The sequence below is a fragment of the Canis lupus genome, chromosome 7 (genome assembly GCF_003254725.2).
Source record: "Canis lupus dingo isolate Sandy chromosome 7, ASM325472v2, whole genome shotgun sequence".
Taxonomy (NCBI): Eukaryota; Metazoa; Chordata; class Mammalia; order Carnivora; family Canidae; genus Canis; species Canis lupus.
Genome location: NC_064249.1, coordinates 34,776,930 through 34,800,320, shown reverse-complemented (window position 1 = coordinate 34,800,320; position 23,391 = coordinate 34,776,930). Strand labels below are relative to the sequence as shown.

Genomic DNA, 23,391 nt, shown 5'->3' with positions numbered 1-23,391 from the left:
TCCCTCCCGGCCCCCCCGCCCCCCAATCCCGGCTCCGTCGCCCGCTCCCCCTGCCCCCTCCCTCCCTCCCACCCACCCCCGCTGGCAGCCGGAGGAGCGCGGCGGAGCGAAGAGGGCCCCACTCTCAACGGCTCCCCATGGCAGCAGCCCAGCGGCGGCCGCAGCCTGCCAGACACAGCGAGGGAGCGAGCGAGGGAGCGAGCGCGGAGCCGCCGGCCGGGAGGGGGGGCGGGGAGGGGGGGCGGGCGGGGGAGGGGGAGGGGAGGGGGCGGGAGGACGCACCACGCACGCACGCGGCGGCGCCGGCCAGATGTTCCCCCCCGCCCGGCCTCGGCCCGCCCCTCTCCTCCCCCTGCCTCCCTCCCTCCCGGCGTTGGGCCCCTGCGATTGACCGTAAGCGGCTGGGCCGGCGCTCCCCGCCCGCCCCCAGCGCGCAGCCTCCTCCAATGGGAGGGCGGCCTCGCGGGAGGGCGGGGGGAGTGGCGGGCGACCGTCGGACTGACAGGAGGGCGCAGCCAATGGGCGAGGCGGGCCGGAGCTGCCGCTCGCGCGAGCCAATCGCGGGCAGGAGCTGTTGCGGTGGGCGGGGCCCGGGCGGGCGGGGGGCCGGTAGCGAGGCGGCGCGGGGCGGAGTCCTCGGGCGCAGCGGCGGCGGCGGCAGCGGCGCCCCTCTGGGTGACTTGGCCGTGAGAAAGTGAAAGGAGCCCGCAGGCGGCAGCGACAGCTGCGCTGGGAGGGGCCTGTCTCCGGGCTCCGGGGCCTCGCGCGCCCCGGGGGGGTGCGGCGCGACCTTCTCGGGGCGCACCGTGACCACCAGAAACACACTTTTAAAAGCGCTGGGGCCGGCGTGCGCCGAGTTGCGCAGGTATCCTCGGGAGGCAGGGCGCGCGGGGACGCGGGGGACGCGGCGCAGTCGTGGCCCGCCCGAGCGCGGGGAGCGGAACCGAGCGGCGCCCGCGCTCCGTCCCGCCCCCCGCCGCCCCCCGCCCCCCGCCCCCCGGTGCAGGTCGGGGCGCCGCGGCCGCGGGCTCCGGGAGGCCAGTCGGGGCGTCGCTCCCCGGACGAGGTCTGGCTCCGGGAGACACGCCTGCGGCCCCCGCGGCCCCGGGGCACTCGCCCTCTCACCAGCACACACTCCCAAGCGACCAAATTCTAGAGAACTCCGGTAAAATTGGTAGTTGTGGAAGCCGTAGCCGGATTCCTTAATTGGTACGTATCAAGCCACAGCGTTCAGCCACCGAGGGAAGATGTGAGACAGACCGCGGTGCCGCTGTCCCCTCCCTCCAGAGGAACTTTTATCTGATCCTGCCTCTTGGCTATGAAAGTGGGTCCATCACGGCAACGGAGAAATGTAGAGACTTCGCAAGAAATTGCAAATCTTGTTGAGGCGGGGATGACAAAGTGGAGCAGCAAGTAAAAAAAAAAAAAAAAAAAAAAAAGGTTCAAGAATGTACAATAGCAAATTGCACAGTAAGGAAGTCAGTGCACTAGTAATTGTCACATGAAATGTGTTTATTCTTTGCTAACTGAACCGGGACTGGCAAGCCTGTTGCTAACCAACTTGCCAGGAGACCTTTCAACTGAGCAAAATGTGCTTTCACTTTGTTCCAGGTCAAATGGGTAAACTAAGTTGAGAGCATTGTGTGGGCAAATCAGACATGTTGAATTACTAATGAAGTCCAAACAGGAGCACGTAACATTCCTGGAGCTGAAATACAGTTGGGCTGTCCTGTTAGAAACAATCCGATGTTCTCTTTCCTGGGCTTTTTCACATGCCCTCGGGATGGATCACTGAGATCAAGGCCATCCTGTGATAATTAGTTCCTTAGTTCATGAAACATACCGTTGTATGTATGCTTTTGGTGAATTCTAGATCTTTTAGTCTATTGGTAGAAGGCCCAATTTCAGTTTGCTCTGTTTCCAGTTAGGGAAATTTGTAAATTTTCTTGATGGATGCAACATACTATTAAAAAAAAAAAATGTGAAAAGGAGCACATGCTTTGCCAACAAGTTGAGGAAGGAAAAAGGAATAAAATGTTTGCATTCTCAGAGCTGTTCCTCACCTAAGAAAAGTTCAAAATAAGGAAAATAACAGATCTCTGGATGAACAGACATGAAGCTATTGTGTCAGGATATTAATAAGTCCGTGAGAAAATTAGATCCTCCACGAAAAGTTTGGAAACTTAGCTCTGTGGCATAGAGAGCAAAATCACAGCTGTACCAAAGGGTTTAATTACCTAAGTAGAATAACAGCCCCGGAGATGAGCCAGGGGTCTGACACGTCGATGCCTCCGAAGTTGTGAGCATTGTTTCCTAGATGGGGCAGTCATTACTAGAATTCATTTTTGAGAGCTGAGTTGTGTAGCCAGAAAATATAGATTAAATGGATATTTAAGGAAGCAAGTATGTCATCCCTCAATTATGTAAAGGGTTTTATAAATTTATGAAAATGCATGGAATATTCATACGTTGTCAGAATCAATAAAAACATTTCTGGAGTATTTATTGTGTTCAAGAAAGGCATTCTGATGGGATGTGAAAGATGAACAGAAAAGCAAGAGGCAGGTTCTCTCCTTCCTGGGGTTTAAATGGAGCTGGGAAAGAAATGGTGTGACTGTATAAAAATCTGGAACAACGGAGAGACTAAACAACAATATAATATGAATGTCAGAGCTAAATGTAATATTCAGTTGTTACAATCATCTTCCCCCGGCCCCTGGTGAGGCTGTATTTTTTCTGCCCCATTTTTTACGTTAAGAAAATGTTTTACTCTCTGAATTTATTTGAAAGTGTCATAAACTTACTACAAAAATGATCCTTTTAATCATCTTTGGAAAAATCATCATTTACATCATTGTAAATAAAACAAGACTGATGTCAGAGGTGTCATGACACAGAACAATTACTATTTTTACTGAGTGCTCACTGGAACTGTGGAAAGTAAGAAGTCAGACCCAAATAGCCCCCAGGGTAAGCTCCTCAAAGTGGGGTCTATTTACCTCTACCCAACAGGCTTAGCAAATTAACAAGATTAAAAAAAAAAAAAAAAAAAGCTGCTTGACAGAGTTTGAAAGCCAATATTTTTTTCCCTCTCCCACAGTGAGGAGAAATAAAGTGTAAAAAGTACAATCTCTAAACTATTAGAAAAATGTACCATTACTTTCTTCTGAAAAAAATCCCAATCCTGTACAGTTAACAGTTAATGCATACTTTTCTAAGAGTCCTGAAATTTAAAATGACACGAGCCAATTAACCGTTCATGGTTAGATTTCTCACCAGAGAACAAGTTTTATGTTTTAATAATACATGGATTTCAAACAATAACAATCTAACACTATAAAATGTTGACAGACCAAATAAAGATTTAATTTGATGGGCAACTCCATAAAATGAATGTCTGACTTTTAAATGTGAACCACAGGTCAAATCTCTGAAAAACTTAACATCTTTGTTAACACTTTGTGAGATAGGTCATGTCAAAAAAGTTATCCCTGCAATTGTATGCTTTATAAACTTCATGTATAACTGGGGTCTTTTTTTCTTAAAAAGTCAAGGAGGCAAGCATTAAAAATAAAAGACCAGATATTCCAAAGTGCAATATTTTACATATAAGATCTATAAAACGTAACAAAATGTGGGTAGTGGTTAACCTGATTTTGAATCTAGAGAGAAAAAATATACTGAATTGAAACGTGTTAAAGCTTCTTTTAAGCCCAGACTCTTTCAATGTCATAGCACACATGAAATTCTATTAACTTGTTTAGATTCTCTCTCTCTCTCTCTCTCTCCCATTCTCTCTGGCTTTCAGAAATGAACAGGTTGAAATGGCCTAAAGGTAAAAAGACACAGAATCACAGCTGAGACAATAGTTTTAAAAAAAGTAGGTGAACAAACTGGAACACACACTACAATAATGACGTGAACAGGGAGCATATTTCCCCAAAGCATGGTTTTTAAAAAATGTGTATGTTTATAATTCTGCAAAACATGTTATATACCAAATCATTCTCTGGGTTATAAATGCTGTAATACTCGAATCTATTTCTTAAATTCCTCAACTATGATAAGCCATAAATAAGAGATAATTCATCCTGATTCTCAGACCTGACGACAGAAATAATATTATCATAAACTCTTGATGAAAGATCCTTAGCAGATTTATACAGGGCGCTGGGGACCCATACACCCCCTACACTGAAAGCAGAAAGAGCCTACACCAGTAATTCAACCCTGTTTGAGGGTTAAGGGGAGAAAAGGAGCAAAAGATACAGTCTTCCAGTGCTTTTATGTGACCATCATAAATCCAGAGACAGCATAATGGGTGAAGGAGGCTGATAGGTTAGGCTGGGTTGACACCCAGACTAGCCACCCACACCTCTAATTTTCTGTCTCTCTCCCCACTGCCCACCTCTACTCTTCCTAAACAAAATAAATTGGGATGGACAAGTCTACTGCCCTTGAAAAATCACACAGAAACTCCAACACCCAGATGTTGGAATTGTCCTGTTGCTGTGGAGGCTGCATTAATTCGGATCAGTAGAAGATGCATTCATTTAATCTGTGGAGTTTTTTTAGATTTAATTTTTAAAAATTAATCTGATGAAACATATCACTTTTCCAGATGAATAGACTCTATAGCAGAAAGATCTGATATGAACCTCTGATATTTATGCCCCATTTTTTAATAACGTAAATCTTTGAGTTCTGTTTGTCCTAAAATTCTGTAAAATATATAGTCAATAGGGGTAGTTTGTTTTGTTCAAAATGAAAGAATAAAATTTCTAAATATGTAAATGCTAATATTCTTAATTATATTCAGTTGCTTAAATTGGGGCTTGTAGAAATTCAGTGCAAATGAACTTAGCTAGAAAAGCTGAAGAGAATTAGATTTCCAGTAGGTGTTGTCGCTGTGCACCTACTAGGTGCCAAGTGGTGTGCTTCCAACCAAAAGAAACATCTGCCTGTCCACATTTCACTGCAGGAAGAAGTTTTTCCTGCCTTTTATGTTTGTTCCACCCTGCAATGCAGTACTTTCTTGGACTTTAAGTGGGCAGAAAGGAAAATGATGCATCCCAAAATTATTTACTGAGAACTTACAATACATTAGAGAAATGTGGAGCTCCCTTTCATGGGTCTCGTCAAATTTCCACCGTGTGCTAGGTGCCAGCAATACACGAGGCAAGATCATCCCTCCCTTCAGGACTTCATTATGTATAAATGTCACTGTGAACACACTAGACAAAGAGACAACATTTCACTTTTTGTGCAGTGGCTAAGAAATGCATACCGATCCTAACTATTAAAATGATATAAAACTGTCTTAATAAAAATCTTTTCTTACACAGAAATTCTATACATTTAATGCAAAAGTCTTGATACATACCAAATTCAAACTATTCCTGGTAATAAGAGCAGACAGAAGGTAAAATCTCACTCCAGAAATTTACTTCGCCCTTAGCGATAACATGCAACTCAGGAAGTTACTTCCCTCACAAAGAACTAGCATTTATGCTTAAGACTAAAATGATTATTTTTAAAGTACTCATTTTACAATGCAAATGTGTATCTAAATTAAACTCAGTAAAAATAAGCATTTTAAATTGAAGCTGCAGTAATGACTTTACGGGAGACAATAGGAAAAGTGGTTCTTGAATATGAACTCAGAGAAAACAGGCTTCAGATTTCTTCTATGTGTCGGGAAGCTTTTGTTCCCTGGCTCTGTACCTTTAATGTATTGGCACGTGTTTAAGTGAGAACCCATTGCTCTGAAGTTGTTTTTACAAAACTGAGGCTTTTCAACAAGATCACAGCAAAAATAAATAAATAAATAAATAAATAAATAAATAAATAGGAGGTTGTGAGTCAAAAACCCTCAAAAAACAAGAAACTGACAACCGGTCCACATTGCCAAGCCATGCCTTAGCTCGTGGAATACAGGACAGGTGCAGGAACACAAGCTCACTAAGACAGAACAGCAACGAGAGTCAACAAAGATGCGTGCATAATAGAGCATTTTAGACAGAAATACTAAGAGAGAAGAGCAACATAGGAAATAAGAGCTTCATAGGGGAGAGGTAGGGCTATTAAAGAACAGTGAGAAGATGGTGGCAGTCTAGAGGGATAATGGAAGAGAGATGAAGAAAAGGAAAGATCCCAGAAGGAAGTGGTCTGTGGCTAGAGGCCTTGGTTTGTGGATGTGGTGCTGGTGGAGGTGGTAGCGGCAACAAGGTAAATATACGGAGATGTCGATATTCCTTCCTGGCCCTGCTGATCCTATGCCACTGTTTTGTTTTTGTTTTTGTTTTTGTTTTGTCAGCTCATATCTTGCTCTTTGTCCTTAAATACTGCTTTAAGAAATAGCCAGCCCCAAGGTAAAGAGAATTAGAATATACTTGGTATTTAACTCTTCCTAAGACATTAAATTGTCACCGTCAGGGCAACTGCCTACTGCATAAGTGTGTGAGCGAGCACATGTCTCTAGATCATTAGTTTATTGGTTTTTCTGATAAGACCTGCTTGATATGAACCCTTGTAACGTAGCATCCGAGTTTCAGAGCACACTCATTACATGGTATTCGGTTTGACCCTATGGAGAAATGGTGGGGAGGTTTTGACATTTCATTGAGGAATATGAACTACTTATCAACATAACTAACCATATTTTAGAAATTCATTCATTCAACAGTCACTAAACATCTAGCATGCATAAGGCCTGGCACAAAGCACATCAGCCTGCATATAAAACATCTGGCCAGGATTATGACCAGATGCATGAATTAGCATCGAAGAGAGAGAAGACTGAACTGCTGGAATCAGGTGAACCAGGAAAAATTGCCATGATCTAAGATATTGACTCTATGTTTTGTTTACTATCTTCCTCAATAGGATCTAAGCTCCCCTCATTTGGGGACATCTTCTATGAAAGTAACAACTGTACCCTTAGCAAGCACCCAGAATGGTGCTGGACATAGAATACACATTCAAGAAAGATTTGTAAGCAGAGAGGGACGGAGGTGGGAAAGGCAGGGAGGAAGGGAAGGATGGAAAGAAAGAACTTACACCTTTACGTTTTTCCAGCTGGAGGGAATAGCGGTGCTTTACATTTACAACTGCTTCCTTCAAACTCAGGAAAAAGTGAAAAGTACGGCTGATTCTACAGATTACCAGAAGACTGTCCATTTCCTTTCTTGGGAGTACTCTGACCCAGGAGAGAAACAACCCAGACGGATGTGGTGCAGACTTTACTTCTGGTAGAATCATAGCAATTCCCTAGCATATGTAAAGAGTATTTCATCTTTGAGGCATTTTAGAAATGAGTTATTGAGCAATACCTCTTATAGGCAGAAATTTTTTTGTTATTTTTGCAACTGGGAGAAGAATGTTTATATGGAATGGCTAAGTGGCTTGTTCAAGGCCCAAGATTGAGATTGGTGAGTTGCAGAACGAGTTAGTCATCGATTCATTAAGTCATTGTTCTTCAGATATTTAGGCCACTCTGAAACTAAAAGAAAAGCCTCCATTGTTTTTCAACAAATTAAAATCTGCTGTGCCTTGAAAGAAATACAACCTACCAGGTCTTTATCCTTAAGGGCAAAGTCCATGATCTCAACGGAACCACACAGACAAGTTAGACATAGAATGAAAGGAATCATTGCTGACTTTTCAAGTGTAGCTCCAACTGGGTACAAATGCCACTGGTGGACATAAAGGAAGGAGCCTCCCAGCAAGGGATATTTTCCCGTCCTACAGATCATACTAAGACAGTAGGGTCCTAATAGCAGTAAATCTGGTGCAGAGGAATCTATAAAACTGTATATATGGGTGCATCCTGTCACTATGAAATATAAAAGATTAGATTTTCATTTGCATGGTTTGCTGGGTTTTATTTGGCAGATACAATAACACAGGCTACGCAGAGTCCATAAAACAAAGTGAGAACAGCAGCTCATTTGGTGGCAGAATGTAATGGTTATGGCTAAAGGGCTTCCATAATTTATCTCAAACCCTTATGCCTACATTTATTGTTGTGTAAATGAAAATCAAACTCTAACGGCCATAAGGAGGGATCTGGTCCGAAATTTGATTGAGATCCTTTCTTCTCACACAGCTTCTGAGATTAGCAATCTGTAACACTTAAAACAGCTACAAAAATATCCAAAAAGAGGCCACTTTACCTAAGCACACTAGTGCTTCATTACTCCAATTGTGCTTCTCAAAACAATCCTATAACTCCTGGAGGGTGAGCATGAGTGAGTACTCCTGGCCCTGTTCATTGTTCTGACTCCGGCTTCCTCGTTAGAACACTCCTCAGCCCTGGTTAAGAACTAATGTTTAGCATTCGGATGATGTTCCATGCAAATAATACTTGGGGGTGGTTGGGGGTGTGTTGGAAGAGGGCAATAAAGCAGAGTCAAAGCATGTGATATTGGCCCAAACCATTTCATACAAGTATGGTGTCTTTTAATATTATTAAAAGTACTTATTTTATAGCATATATCTACAAGATTATATTTGAATTCATGATCTTTAATCACTTTATTCTTGTTCTGCTGCAAGAGTAGAAACATTGGCTCTCAAACAAGAATGCTCAAGGCTGGGCATTTTTCTGTGTGAGGGGTAGATTTCTATTTTTTATTTTTTTAAAGATTTAGACTGGAAATATAGTTTGTTACAGAGAAGTCTGTACCATTTTATCAAATGTACATCTGGATAAGGTTTAAAAATATCAGTGATTATCACACCAATGTAGTGGGAATGGAACCATATGACAGGTGTAAGAAATAACATTATAGTTTTATTTTCTACAGATAATATATAACATATACAATATTGATATGTAAACATATATTTTATAATGTTAATAAAAATTCCATACCATTCAATGAGATGGAAGTGTTTAGTATGTCTGGGCTATTGTTATACTCATAATTAAAATTGTCTTAAAAATGAAGGAATAAATTAACTCATTTTTTAAATGACCAACAGACCGTCAACATACATTTTAAATGGATATGAAAATAAATAAAAACATATGGCCTAAATTTTACCAACCATGAACAAGTTGTTAATTTTGAAACTGGGTTATCCCTCTTGGTCTTAGAAACTCTTCATTATTTTTAGGTAAGTCAATATGCATATTAAAGTGATTAGCTCAAACTTTCCAAATATGAACATTTTATGCCATATAGGTTGTTACTATATACATACACGAACCAATTTGGAGAGGGAAGACAAAATTTTTTAAGTTATTTTAAGCCACTTGTGAATGCAAGTAAAGAATTCATTTTCCAAATCATGAGATAACTGACAGACTTCATCTTGCTTTGGGAGTAAACCCATGGCACGTGCATGTGAGGTGTGCGCGTGTGTGCACGCCTGTGTATGTGTGTGTGTGTGTGTGTGTGTGTATGCATCACTTTCATTGCATAGTCCTCAAATTTAACAGGAAACAATTACAAGAAAAAAACAAGGAACATTAAAAACCAAATAGATTATTATATATTTTCATTTCAAACTGAAGTGTTACTGTCATGAATCATTATAGTCTTGTGTGTTTGCTCTTCTCAGGAAGATGTTTCCAGGCTAGTCCACATACATCTTTAGTCAGCTGACCTTGATGGCCTTCTAGTGGCTGCAGGAAAGATCTGGCAAGTGGAAAGGGAAAAAATGGTAAACTAATACTGATTAAGAGACTTTCAGAAAGAAAGAGAAGAAGAGATCAAAGAGGAGGGAGAAGAAAGGATGAAGACCAAATAAAACTAGGCAAAGTTTTAGGAAATGAAGCAATTATACAAGTTTTCAGTCAGTTCATTTTTCCTAGCACAGAATTTTCTTAATTGGAAATAGTATGTCCTTATATTTTAATTTAAAATCTTCCTTCGCTAGACTAAAACAAGGCACCTAATGCCTCGTAAACATGAATATTCAAATTTTAGAATCTTAATAGCTTCAGGGCCATGCTACTGTTTGGGGTTGCCACTCCACTAACAGATGTGCGGACTGCTGAAAAGGAGAGAGAAACAAGTAAGGGAAAAATGTTTTTTTTTTTTCCCTTTCAAAGACATTCTGCCTCGAAGGAGCATCACTTTCTAAACTGCTTGTTACCAAGGCAAGTAGGTGCCAGTTTGGTCAGAGTGAATATCTAGATTCTATGATCCTAAATGAGCAAATGGAGTGATTTCTGTGTGCCCCCACCTCCTTGCTATATGTGTCTTCAAACCTTACCTCCATCACAAATAATTGGGTTTTTGTTTTTGATTTTTTTACTTTTGGGTTCTTAAAGCATATTATTCGTAGTAGTAGTATTAGTATTGTGATCTCCTATAGTCCTTTTCACTCAAAATTACAATACAGGGGACTATGGCCAATGCTATGCAGATGGCCAAATAGATAATAAAGGCTCAGTTCATGAATAATATCCACTCAGAAAGAGGACAAAAGCAACAGGAAAAAAGAGCCCAAATTGGACAAAATGTGCATGCTATATTTAAAAAAAAACACACACGCAATCATTGTCAGAGATCATTAAGGGTGCCCTGTAGTTTTAATGATATGCCAGTGGCACCAATTTGATGTGACTGTTTGCTCTTATAGTCAATAAAAAAAGTCATAACTGCCATCAAATTTAAATTTAATTTATTTTCTACACAGCCCTTTCTGTTTTCCTTGTTTTTTTTTCTTTTATAACATTAACACTTTTTTTGTTAAAAAATGTGTGAAAGATTAATTTGTAGAATGAGGGGGCTGTGGGTGCACAGCGCAGGACAGATGGTGTGGGTGGGACATGGCAGTTTGCGTCTGCGGCATCATTTTGTTGTTGCTATTGCAAGTGAGCAAAATAAAGCTATGCTAGCACGATCCTGTCTTTGGGGGCCCCTCAGATAAGGTGTGTGGCTTTTTCTTATGTTGGGCCCTGCTACTGGGGACACAGCCACCCCCTGCACCACAGCCAGCCTGCTCATGAGCCTTGTTAGCCAGAGAACGCTTGGATTTTAGAATTGCATTTATATAGAATTCCACCCAACTTTTGTGTACAAAAGAATGAAATATACTCTTCCTTAGTAAGCCGATTATTTTGAAATGAATTTATGATCTGTCCTCTCTGAGATCCTGTGTTGTAAACCCAAAGGCATGAAACCATAGATGCAAAAAAAAAAGGAGTGATTTTTTTTTTTTTTAAAGGAGGGGATTTGGCGGGGGGTTTGCACCAGTCAGAAATTCTACTCACATTCACAGCGAGGGAGATATGGCGCAGGTTTATATTCAAAGGTTCAGTTTTTGCCTTGGAACAGCCCTAATTTACACATAAGTATTGTAGGAGTTCACCATTGTAAAGGTTCTTAGCAAAGAATAAAGCAATTACCAGAGAAAATCACTGTCATATGGCATACACAGACATTTGAGAAAAAGTAAAACTTTGAGAAGGAGGAAAAGGGGAATTCAGGACAGCATGTGGGAGGGAAGATTCGAGCTCTTTTTATGCACAAAGAGATCCATTAACAATATCTTTATCGGTTTCCTTCTTCCTTGTTAACTGAACTGACTCGCAGTGCCCAGAATACATGAACGTGATTGCAAATAAATGTTTTGGGAGGAGGAGGGGGCAGTAAATAAGTGAGCACGTGAAAATGGTTAGTGGCTGATTCATGGCAAGATGGAACTGCCTGATGAAAAGTCTCCACCAAATCTGTGCCTCCAATGGGTGCTTCTTGTCCTCGGAAGGCAAGATGGCCCATGAAAGGATGTTAGCGGCCACAGAGTCAAGCACAGTCCCTAAGCCGTTTCAGGCCTTGAGACCAGGGTCTTCTGGTGGACAGGATATTGGGGTTCATTTTTTTTCTTGTTTTGTTTTTCATGAGAGACAGAGAGAGGCAGAGACAGAGGCAAAGGGAGAAGCAGGCTCCATGCAGGGAGCCCGATGCAGGACGCGATCCCAGGACCCCTGGAACACGCCCTGAGCTGAAGGCAGACGCTCAACGACTGAGCCGCCCAGGCACCCCTGGACAGGATATTTGGCATTCCAGTCATTTCATAGCACTTTGTTATTTCCCAGTTAGACGGTAGGCTTTCCCAGAGAGGGATTGCCCCACATCAGGCAGTGCTCCAAGAGGGCACTTCACTGACACCAGCGCGAGGGGATCAAGGATCTGGTGGTGAGTCATGGTGGAGACAGTGGCATGTAGTGGTGTTAGGCGTGGGGTTTGGTGGCAGGCAGTTTGCAGGGGGCCTCAGGCTGCCACTAGCTCTGTGATTGGACCCGAGTTACCTTAGTGTATCAGGACCTCAAGCACTACCTCTATAAAGACAGATGACAGGGCGAGCATGTACCTTCCTTACAGAATTAGTGGGGAATCCAAGAGTAGCCCTTTGGAAAGCATAGTCCTTTGGAAAGCTGGCAGGTAGTTCATTAAGGCCTTGTTTCTTGGACTTTGCCAACACCTGATGTCCAAAGGCACTCAAAACCCCAAATCTCTGAATCTATGAAACATTTCCTCTGTGTCTTTGGGGGCCACATGGGCAAATACAGTGTTAGAATTTACATGAGTGGATAAAGAATGAGGGAGAAGGATAGATACAATTTTAAGGCCAAAAATACTCTATTACACAGGAGGAGGGCATTACTGACATCATAGGAAGTAAAGGGGAACCCAGTGTATGTGTTATACTCCTGGAAAATATGGTACACCTGAAGGAAACAGGATAAAGAAAGGGGTCTACCGCATACCTAATTGAAAGACAGTTCTCTAATATTTATTTGTTCTATCAGTTTCTCCATGATGCTACACGATGGTGCACCTTGTAGAAATGGAGTACAGTGAGTTCTTACCATTCACTCACACAACTGCACACAAACAGACTCAGAATAGAGACTAGCTATCCATAAATCCACAATCACAATGTTCATCCTCCTTACACTAGCTATACCACAATCACAATGTTCGTCCTCCTTACACTGAAACAATTGTAGACCCTGTAACTAATTCTTTTGTGCATCCTGATATACAACACGGAAAGTATCTTTACCCATCTCTTGTCATCTGCCATCCTTCTGTTTATGCCCCAAACACTGGACAATACTTCATTCATTGACTCTAGAGGAATTCTGATGGGCTGAGATGATGATGGAAATGAGAAGCTATATGTACTACATATATCTAATATAAACAAAAATTTATATGTATATACACAGATGTATGTCCAAAATGATCCCCTCACAGTAAGAAGTTCATTCTCACCAAATGTAGTAGAGGTTCCTGGAAGTCTATCCCTTTCTTTGTCAGCAGTAAAACACTCCATTTTCACTAGGTACATTGCTGCTACAATTAAAAACTACCTTTCCTGGCTTCCTTTGCAGATAGGTATACTTAGATGATAAGCTTTGGACAATGAAATATAAGTAGAAACGTTCTATGGCACTTTATAGGAAGCCTCCCTTTAAAAAAAACTGTTAAAATGCCCTGTGATCCCTTTCCCCTTTGTCCTTTTCTACTCCCTGGGATATGGATGTGATGGCTAGAGCTTGGGCTGTCATCATGGACCATGAGAATGAGAGCCACACTGTAGAGAGGCTGGAGAGGTGACGTAGAAGAAGCTTCTGAATTTAATGAGTTCCTAAAGTGAACATACCAGCCCAGCCTGCTTCTCGACTGCTTCTAGATTTTGTTTCTATAAGAGAAAAATCCTGTCTATCTTGTTTAGAGCCTGGTCATTTAGAGTTTCTTCACGTATAGCTGAACCAAATCCTAACTCATGCTTTATCTATGCCTTTCCCTAAAGCACAGTGAACAGTACGGTTTATGTTACCACTGAAGTTTACACCTTTAAATGAAATACAGTATCTTATAAGTATGCCAACATGACAAAGGCTATCTTTAAATATTAGATTCTAATATACTTGCATATTTAGTATATGTAAAAAAATATTAGGTAGGGGAAATAATGCTAGCTGTTAGAACAACCACCCTCTCCTCCAGTGGCTTCATGAAAAGTGTCTTTCTGATATAACAGTCTGATGTGGACTGCTTGAGACAGCGGAAGAACGTGAAGGCCTCTGTTCCTTGCAGCTATTCCAAGATCAAGGTTTTCTATCTCAGCCATCAGAGACTTGGGCCGCCCATGCCTCAACAAAAGAGAGCGTGCGTAGGATCATCCATGGGAGATATTTAATGGTCCGAGCCTAGAGTGACTTTTGACACTTCTGACCACATTCTAGCAGACAGAACTCAGCCACGTGGCCCCAGAACAATTGCTAGAGAGCCTGGGAAGCGCAGTTTCCCTGTGTTTCAGGAAGAAGAGAAGGAATAGGAGCATTAGTTCTCCTTTCCCAAAGAAATAAACAGAAAGTAGAGTTTCTAGTATCCCTGTTTCTACCTCCTGTTCCAAAGGCCAAATTCAACAAGCACCGCATGCTCAAGGAGACAGCTCATCGTGTGGCAAAATAATTCTTTTTAGGTCATTTTGTAGGGAAACATCTAAGACTCTCAATGTTTCTGATCATGGAAGATGGGTTCCCTAAAGAGTGTGACTTCAATCTCAAGCTCTGACCAACTACCCTTGTTCCTTCTCGTAACACATTATGTATATGTATTTAGATACTGAACACCCTTAAATTATTTTGCATGATATTTATAGCAAAACCTTATAGACTGGTTATGGTTAAAAAGGACCAAGTCCAACTGCTCTAAGCACTATGCACAAACTTTTCCTATAATATACTTAGTTCAATATACTTTACATTTTTTATCAATACTCTTTAATGAAACTCCGAAATAATTTCATAGCTAGTTTTTTTCTTATAGGTAAAACAGAATATTCCTCCAACATGAAGTCTTTTGTTTTAGTTTGGTTTTTTTTTTTTCTAGTTTGTAGAGGTCTACTTGACAAATAAAAACTATATATATTTAAGGTAGGCAACATGATGTTTTCATTTTTGTTTTCCCTTTACCTTTTGACTCCCTTTACCTGTTTCTCCCACCCTCCACCCATTATCTCTGGCAACCACCATTCTGTTGTTTTAGTTTTGAGGTTTTGTTTTATTTTTTAGCTTCCTTGTGTAAGTGAAATCATATACTATTTGTCTTTCTCTGTCTGACTTTTTTCACTTAGCATGATGTCCTTGAGGTCCATCCATGTTGTCATAAATGGCGATATTCCCTCCCTTTTTTGGCCAACTACTTTTCTTTTCGTTCCCACTATTGTTCTTTCTCCTTGTCCATGTGCTTTTTCCATGATGAGAGGTAACTCTTTAGCATATATGGATGACATTAAGAAAAGTTTCCATAAGTCTACATATTGCTGAGAAAAACAGTTTAAAATGTGTTTAAGTGGTGGCCTTGGAATATACCAGACAGGGTAACAATGGGTCACCAAGGCAGATAGAGATTTTTCCATGTTTTTCCTTATACTTCTGTTGAATATTTAATAGGCTTTGTGATTATGTGCTGACACTTGTGAGATATAAGGTCATTTAGGATATTTTTAAGTTTTAGACCCTCCAAAAACAGATGGGGGAAGGATAAGAGAAAGCAAGAAATGACAGAGATAGAGGACAGATAAACGGGTGGGTGGGTAGATAGATAGATAGATAGATAAAACCCTATTTTTCCCTAGAAAATCAATCATGATGGTTTTATTTAACCACTATTTCCCTTGAATTCTAGGCAACTATCAAAGACAATCCATTTGAGGAAACATGATTGAGATAAAGAATAATAGAGTCAAGAGTACTCAAGTCTGAGATTCCATTTCAAACTGAATTCCTAGTTTGTAGCCTGCAAATAGGACACGATATTGCCCATCACCTTTTATCCTGAGAATCCTTCCTTCATTTGAATAAAAAGTTTGCAACCTCCATTTTCAGAGCTGTCCAGAAGATGTTGCTACTATTAGCTATTATTTCCTTTCATGGTTTGGTTTTGAAGTTTAGCTGTCTTCCAGAGATTTGAGGCATCTGATAGGCAGAAGGTACATTTTAGAGTATTTGTCAATTTCTCATGTGAAATTCAAAGCAAGCTTTAATGTCTTGGGTTGTTCAGTTGAAATGTAAGAGTGCATTAAAAAATTACTGTATTAATAAAAGAAATCTGAAGTATTGATGTTCACATAGGAGAAAGAGGAAATTATAAAAAATACATTTGTAAAACCAAGATGAGTTTTAAGTTGAAAATGGAAAGGCTTCTAATTGGTGTTTTGTTTTGTTTTGTTTTGTTTTTTAAGATTTTATTTATTTATTCATAAGAGACACAGAGAAAGAAGCAGAGACATAGGCAGAGGGAGAAGTAGGCTCCCCGTAGGGATCCTGATGCAGGACTCGATTCTAGGGCCTCAGGATTACAACCTGAGCCAAAGGCAGACGCTCAATCACTGAGCCACCCAGGTGCCCCTAATTGGTTTTTGTATGTCTTAAGGAAGCCCCAATTTAGAATGATTGGGTTTAAGATTACTTGTGCCACATGTTAGGATTACTTGTTACACATCTAACAAGTCTGGCACACAGTGCAGCACTCAAATAGTTTTTGAAAGAAGGTAAGGTTCCCAATCTGTATAAAGTAACCATTCCATTCTTATCTATTACAAAGAAATCACCAACCACCTGCCAGAATTTTGTGGCCTAGAAAAGGAGAGATTTTTCAGCTCTCTATGGCTCTGAAGTTTGGGAGAACTATCAGGAATTTTCCAGGATCCCAGTGCATTTTGGGAAAGAACCAGAGCTGGGCTAATCCCCTGATTCCCTTGAATCTTTCTCCATGTATTCAGGCTTGGGGGTCTGACCACAGGCATTGGTTGCAACTTCAACAACTTTAAGTGCTCATTAGAATCATTTTTCACAAACTACTGTTGCCAGGATCCCACTTGAGCCTTACTGAAGCCTTGTCTCCAAGGGGAAGGTCTGGCCATGGAATCCAGGAATGTGTGTCTGAAAAGCCTTCCTGTTGAATCCATTACTTGTCAAAGATTGAGAAATGCCTCACCTCTGCAGGTGAATGAAACACAGCATTAGCTGGGGTTTTGAATGCACTTGTCATAGCTTTTGGCCACCAGCTAGGTATAAAAGGACAGGATCATGTTCTTGCTCAAAAATGATTGCATGATCCCTGCAGTCTCTGTCCTCACCTCTAGGAGGCAGGGTATAGTCTGGGCATTTTTATAATACACCCCTGTGTCAAACACTTGCATCTTAGCTATAACCCCTAACCATTTGGACTGCGTTCCTGTGAACATATGAGCACTAGAAAAAAAGAAAGTTTGAAAAAGTGCAGGTGGACTGTTAGCGATTAGAAAACCATAACCGACAGTCTGGACACTCATTTAATACCATTAAAAGAATTAATTCATTTCTTAGTAAATAAGAGGCTAGAGCACGAGGACATGCGATTAATGTGTGTGTATGTTTTTTTATTTTTTTCAATTAGAAAATCCAGAAAGTAGATTATAGCCAGTTAAGAACAACCTGGTCTACAACCAAAGACATGTTCGAACAAGAGGCCAAAGTCAAAGTATTGGATTACAATTATGAGACTATCAAATAACTAAAAAGTGGGATCATTCCCTTCCTCGTTTTTCAGGCTTCTCTTAGTATTGCCAGGGCTTTAATAAATTGCAGAGAGGAAGATAAATAGGACTACTTGGGATTAATATTGTATGGTGTTTTTAGTTGGCCTGCTGTCTTTTTGATATACTGATTTCCACCCGTTCCAAGCCTTTTGATAGAGAGCAGTTAAACTTGAATGAACACAGTCTTCTCATCCAGTGTGCCTTATCCTCATAACAAGAATGAAGTGTGCTTTTTTCCCCTTCGATAGTTTATAAATAGTCCATATAAAACTGCCCATTACCTTTTTGTACATACTAAGCTCGTTATTGAAAACTTACGCCCCCTCAAACCTCCAGGCCTTTCTGCATCTAAATGAAACTCTTTGCACTTAAATGTATATGGCAGGAAAAATCAGTAAATGCTAATATTCAAACCCCAAGGGGGCAGCCTGCACACAGATGAAAATATGACCGTGTACATACAGAGTTTTGTTGCATGACACCAAGCCTAGAGGAGAAAACCAAAGCCTGCATAAAAGATTTCACTCCAAGAAGTAGAAGAACCCTGTACTCGGGCGTACCTACATTCATCCATAAACTCAAAAGAGTCTGTAGCAATCCTGACATTGTTTCAAACCACAGCATGAGATCAACAGCACATAAGCCACAGCAAAATTTTTTTAAATTCCCATTTACTTAATAATACATATCACCAACTTTGCAGTCAGATGTCAAGGCAACAGGCAAAACAGGTTATTTTTAGGAGTCCAGCCAAGGGCCATTTTGTCATTCATGAGTGGGTTCTAAGAAGGCCAAAGCCAAAACATCAAGACGGGCCATTATCTGGGCAGTGGCTGCAGGGCCAAACTGCCTCACAAGGGGAGTGTCATCGACCGCACAGGAAACTAGATGAGAGACAACATGTGGTTAATACGGGCCCATTACTGTGATGAGAAAAATAACCACGAGCAGGAATGCTGATAGTGGTGGGAGCGTTTCATATTGAGAGAACGGTGTAAGGATTGGTTTGGATAAAGACATGGCCAAGGGGTCTAACATGCAAAATGTATCTGAAGGCTAATATGCTTCCTTGGAAAGAGATTTAGGTAAGGGGCAAACATGGTCTACATCTGAAAGGCAATTTACTTGCTTCCTATTGTTTTCTAACTGCTACCAGAGCAGCAAGACCATGGTTTCCAGTTCTCATCAAGATGAATGATGGCAAGCAGGAAGCTATTTCAGGCTTGTAGAATGCCTTTTGGATGTGATATAACTGGGGTCTGCGGGAAAAGAATGGCAATAAGAAATGCCTCGGGAAGTTATGAATACAGAGTGCCTCATTCCTTCATTTCTTTCCCCCATAAGGCTTTGTTGAATCCTCTTCCCGACGCATGTACATGCCCAGGTGAGGGATACCAAGATACATAAACACTGTCCCTGCCTTCTGGGAGCCTTCATTCATACCTTCGTCATCATTGTCATCCCCATCATACCCCATCATCATCATCATCATCCTCCTCCATCATTATCCCACGTCATCATCATCATTCCCCATTGTCATCATGTCAGCAAATACTCCACACAACAAATACAGCTCCCTGATTTTCCCTTAAGAGAAGGAGGCTGAGATGTCTATAATTGTCACTGATACTCAGTTTGGGATGATGATTCTCATTTCAAACAGTGCAACAGAAACCAGGTTACTGGCCACATTCCCTTGGGTGGAGCCATGAAACTAGTTCTGTCCGTCGGGCTATGAACCGGTGAATCTTACAGGTCGAAACTCAGAAGGAGCAATGCTCAACCTTCCAGCTGTGTCTTCCCTTCATTTGCCTGGACAGTTAAGGAGGGCTCACGGCAGTGTGGCAGACCTGCAAGATTGGCCTGGATTGTCGAGTTACAGCTTGGTGGACAGACGCCCGGGAAATCACCCAGCCCACAGTGGACTTCTTAAGTGAGAAATAGCCCTTTGTCGTATGAAGTTACCGAGACATTACTGCACTACAGCATAACTTATCCTGCCTCATACCATTAATAAATGTTTGTTTTGCTTAGGACTTTTAGAGGAGACGAGAAATCACTGCCTCGGTAGATATGGAAGGAACTTTATGGATTAATAATCAACTCACCCAGTGCAAATAAATTTCCCAGTGGAAAAAAAAATCAGCTTTTCCCCTGTGTTCTTTCCTTTCAGTCAACCCCAGCCACACCAACTCTTCCCCAGATGGTGGGCTTCCTCATGCCTGGCTTCTTGGGGGGAACCCAGGGACCTCCAGTGTATCCATATCACTTTTCTTCTTGGTCTACTGGAGGCAATATGGGGATTTAGCCAAGTGAAATCTCCTACTTAAGAAATGAAGGTAAAGTGAGTACAAATGTATAGAAACAGATGGATTTGCTGGGTATAGATTTCTAATCAAAGTGTATTTGAGCCTCATCTTCCAAAACATTGGCAGGATATTTTTGATCCTTGAATTCTGAATCTATTCAGTGAAGGGTAACCTTCCTTAAATGCCTAATGATGTGGCCCTATGCTAGCTTTGTTTATTCACCCCAAATTATGACAATGTATGAAACACATTTCTTTCTATAGAATAATTATATTCCTTATGAACCATAAAAATCTTCAAGAGCAATATTCTCATTAATAATTTGTGATTTTTAAAGCACTTTGCATGTTCAAAGTCATAACTATAGTATCATGAACAATAATAGTCATCATCATATTTTAAGCCTATTCATGCACAGAAGAGAGTTAGGAAGTTCTTTATAATGTAAATTATTCCTAAGCTCTAGAAATTCAATTTACACTTACAAACATTACTTAATTTTAAATTCTTCTATTAAAATATATAATTGTTGGGGCAACAAGCTCCATATTTAACTGCCAATTCTTCCAAAAAAAAAAAATACCATACTGAATCTTACTTTGGGTGAGAGATAAGTGACCACAGATGGAAAGTTAATGCTTTCAGGGCATGGCTTAACTCCCTGGAAGAAGTAAATCACATTTATTTCTTGTTAAAAAAAATTAAGTGCTTTTCTTCTTGTGTGTACTATGTGTTTTAACCTCCCATAAACCCAATGTTTCATAAGGGGTGTGGTATAGTGGTTAAGAGCATAGACTTTGAAGTTAGACTTGTGGGTTTTAATTCTTCCTCTGCCATTTTGCTAGCTGTGTGACCTTGACCACGTTCTTTGATCCTCCTGGGCCTCATCCTACCTGTAAAACAAAGCTCCTAATAGTCCCTATCTTACAGCAGTACCTGATATATACATGCAATGAAAATGCTTGTTGATTAAAAATAAAATTATACACTAGACACGAAGTAGAAAAATGGCAAAAAACAAAATACCTGTCTTTGATTCTCAGTGAGGCTTCAGAATTGAATAATGCAGAAAAAAAATTTCCCCTGCCATCCCTCATTATGGCTCCCCAAAAAGCAATGGGAACAGAAATAGGCTGTTTGGGGAACTCACATTCAGGGAATTCTCAGACTTTGGGTAATCACAAATGGTGAATTAACCCCTAAATATGCCAAAGTTGCCCCAGGTTTTCTAGGGCTAGCAAGGTCTCCTGGGGCCCTGACGGTGGCAGTGAAGCCCACACCAGCGAGCACAGCACAGGTGCCCACTGAGAGTCTAGGTCCATACTTGCGCATTGTGGTTACAGAATTCAGAAAGCTCTGAAAACCAGAAGTTTGTTTGTTTGTCTTTAGTAAGTAAAGAGCAAACTCACCTGTCATCAAAACTTGTCCTGAATGGAGATGAGGCTATTTGAAGACTTTATTTTTCTTAGTGTGAATCTTCTCTTGCTTTGCTACAGAAACAATAATGCCTTTGTTTATGGGTGCTTCCCCAGAACTCGGTGGAATGTTATATGCTTCATATATGTTTTATGTGTTCCATGTTTTATGTACCATATTACCTTCTTAAAATCTGAAAAAGCCTGAATTCAAAATCCCATCTGACACAAAGGATTTCAGTTTGGGGATTGTGGACCTTGACTTTCTTAGGTGTCAGATGGGGAGGTCATTGACAACTCTGCTGTCTCCGGTGTTGAGATGTGAGCTCCATGGAATCTTTTCTCTCACTTCCTCAAGGCCAGAAGGTGGGAACAGGAAGGGAGCCTCTGATGACAGAGAGAGTCTTTAACAAAATACTAGAGTCTTTAACAAAATACTAGAGTCTTTTCTCCCAGAAACTGGTTCCAAGAGGGCTGCTGTGAAGATTTACAAGGGGTGGCTGGATGGGGACCAGGTCACAGGAGGCGTGGGTAGTCAAACCCAGGAGGCTCAGCAGCAGGAATGTTCTGTCCTCAGTAAACCTGGGCTGTGAATAAGAGAGCAGTCCCAGGAGGAGTGTGAGAACACTGGCTAGACTCGGCCACACAGAGGTCTAACAAAAAGGGTCTGCTGCCATTCAACGCATGTTTGTGTCTGCACCTGATCACTAGGTTCTCCTCCAAGCTCATCCACCTCGCTTACTTGAAACATTCTGGAAAGAAGCCAGATAGTTAAAGCAGTGGGCAGTCAATTCCTCCTGCTTATCATGGGGATTTGCACCCTGTCATCACTGATCACATTTAAGCGTTGGACATCTAGGCTTTCTACCTATAAACTCGCAATCCCTACAAATTGATGTAACCCCAGTGGCCCTAGGGACACTGCTACTTCATGAGACCTGACATGACTGAGACTCAGAGCCCTGAAGCCACACCTTGTAGAAATCAAAACCCCTCCCATAGTGTCTATATATTCCTGGTGGAGCAGGCTTATTGTTGTCGTGATAACCTCTTCCCCTAGAACTGTGTCTGCCCTCTTCCAGTGACCCACATGTGCAACACAATTTCTACTCACAGAAAAAAACCTCACATAGAGAAAGTTAAGTATGCAGCAGACCTTGTAAAGACCTGGAAGGAGGAAAGGGGGAACCCAACAATTTAAACAAGTTCAACCGAGGATTAGACACCACAGTGTCAAAAAAAAAAATCGATTGTAGGGATATACTTCACTGATCCTTTCTCATCCAGCTCAGGACTCTAACCCAGCACTGCCAAACAGAAAAATAATTCACATAAACAACTGAATACCTTCTAATGGCCACATTTAAAGATTAGTATGTTGGGGCACCTGGGTGGCTCTGTCATTTAAGTGTCCAACTCTTGATTTTAGCTCAGGTCATGATCTCAGAGTTGTGAGATAGAGCCCCGCATCAGGCTCTGTGCTGAATGTGAAACCTGCTTGAGAGTCCCTCTCTCCCCCTCCCTCTGCCCCTACCCCTTTCCCTCTGTTCGTGCACTCCCTCTCTTTAAATAAATGAATAAATAAATAAATATTATTTTGTTAATTTTAATACATTTTATTTAACTCAATATTATTATTCAGTATATTAGAATTTCTAGATTATAGATTCAATATCTATAGAGTTGATGTAATCAAAATTTTTAAAGTATTAATTAAATCTTTGACATCGTCTCTTCCATAAGGCCTTCCACACAGTGTGCATTTTACACTTAAAGCACACCTCCATTCAGACTTGCCACACGTAGCTGTGGCCACCCTGTGACCTGGTGCTCCCTCCAGGGCTACCTGTCTCCCCAGCCTCTTCCTCACCACCCCCAATAGTCTTAGAGGACACTCAATCCCTCTTGATTGTAGGAAACCCTTCCCTAGTTTCTGCTCCTGTATCACAGCCTACTTCTTCTTGGTCAATTTCCATTTTTAAAAAGCCTATTTATTTAGAAATTGGACATTCATTAGAAATTTTTTTTTTGGTTTCTCCACTTACATCAGAAATTATTATTTATCATGATTGTGATTTATCATTTTTATCATGATGCCTTCATGATCTGACAGG

The 23,391-nt window shown here is 41.2% G+C and overlaps 1 long non-coding RNA gene across 3 annotated transcripts in view; it reads right to left on the bottom strand.

The window, feature by feature from the left end:
* Positions 1–1,076: 1,076 nt before the first annotated feature.
* Positions 1,077–23,391, bottom strand: part of LOC112648746 (uncharacterized) — a 50,241-nt gene continuing 27,926 nt past the window's right edge. The window contains exons 3-4 of one of the 3 annotated variants that reach the window (XR_003129278.3): positions 5,098–5,234; positions 1,077–2,594 (exon numbers count right to left, since the gene is read on the bottom strand). This is a non-coding gene — a long non-coding RNA (uncharacterized LOC112648746). Of the gene's footprint in view, positions 2,595–5,097; positions 5,235–8,859; positions 9,645–23,391 lie in introns of those variants that run through there. The other 2 variants (XR_004817457.2, XR_004817460.2) reach the window with 2 other exon arrangements.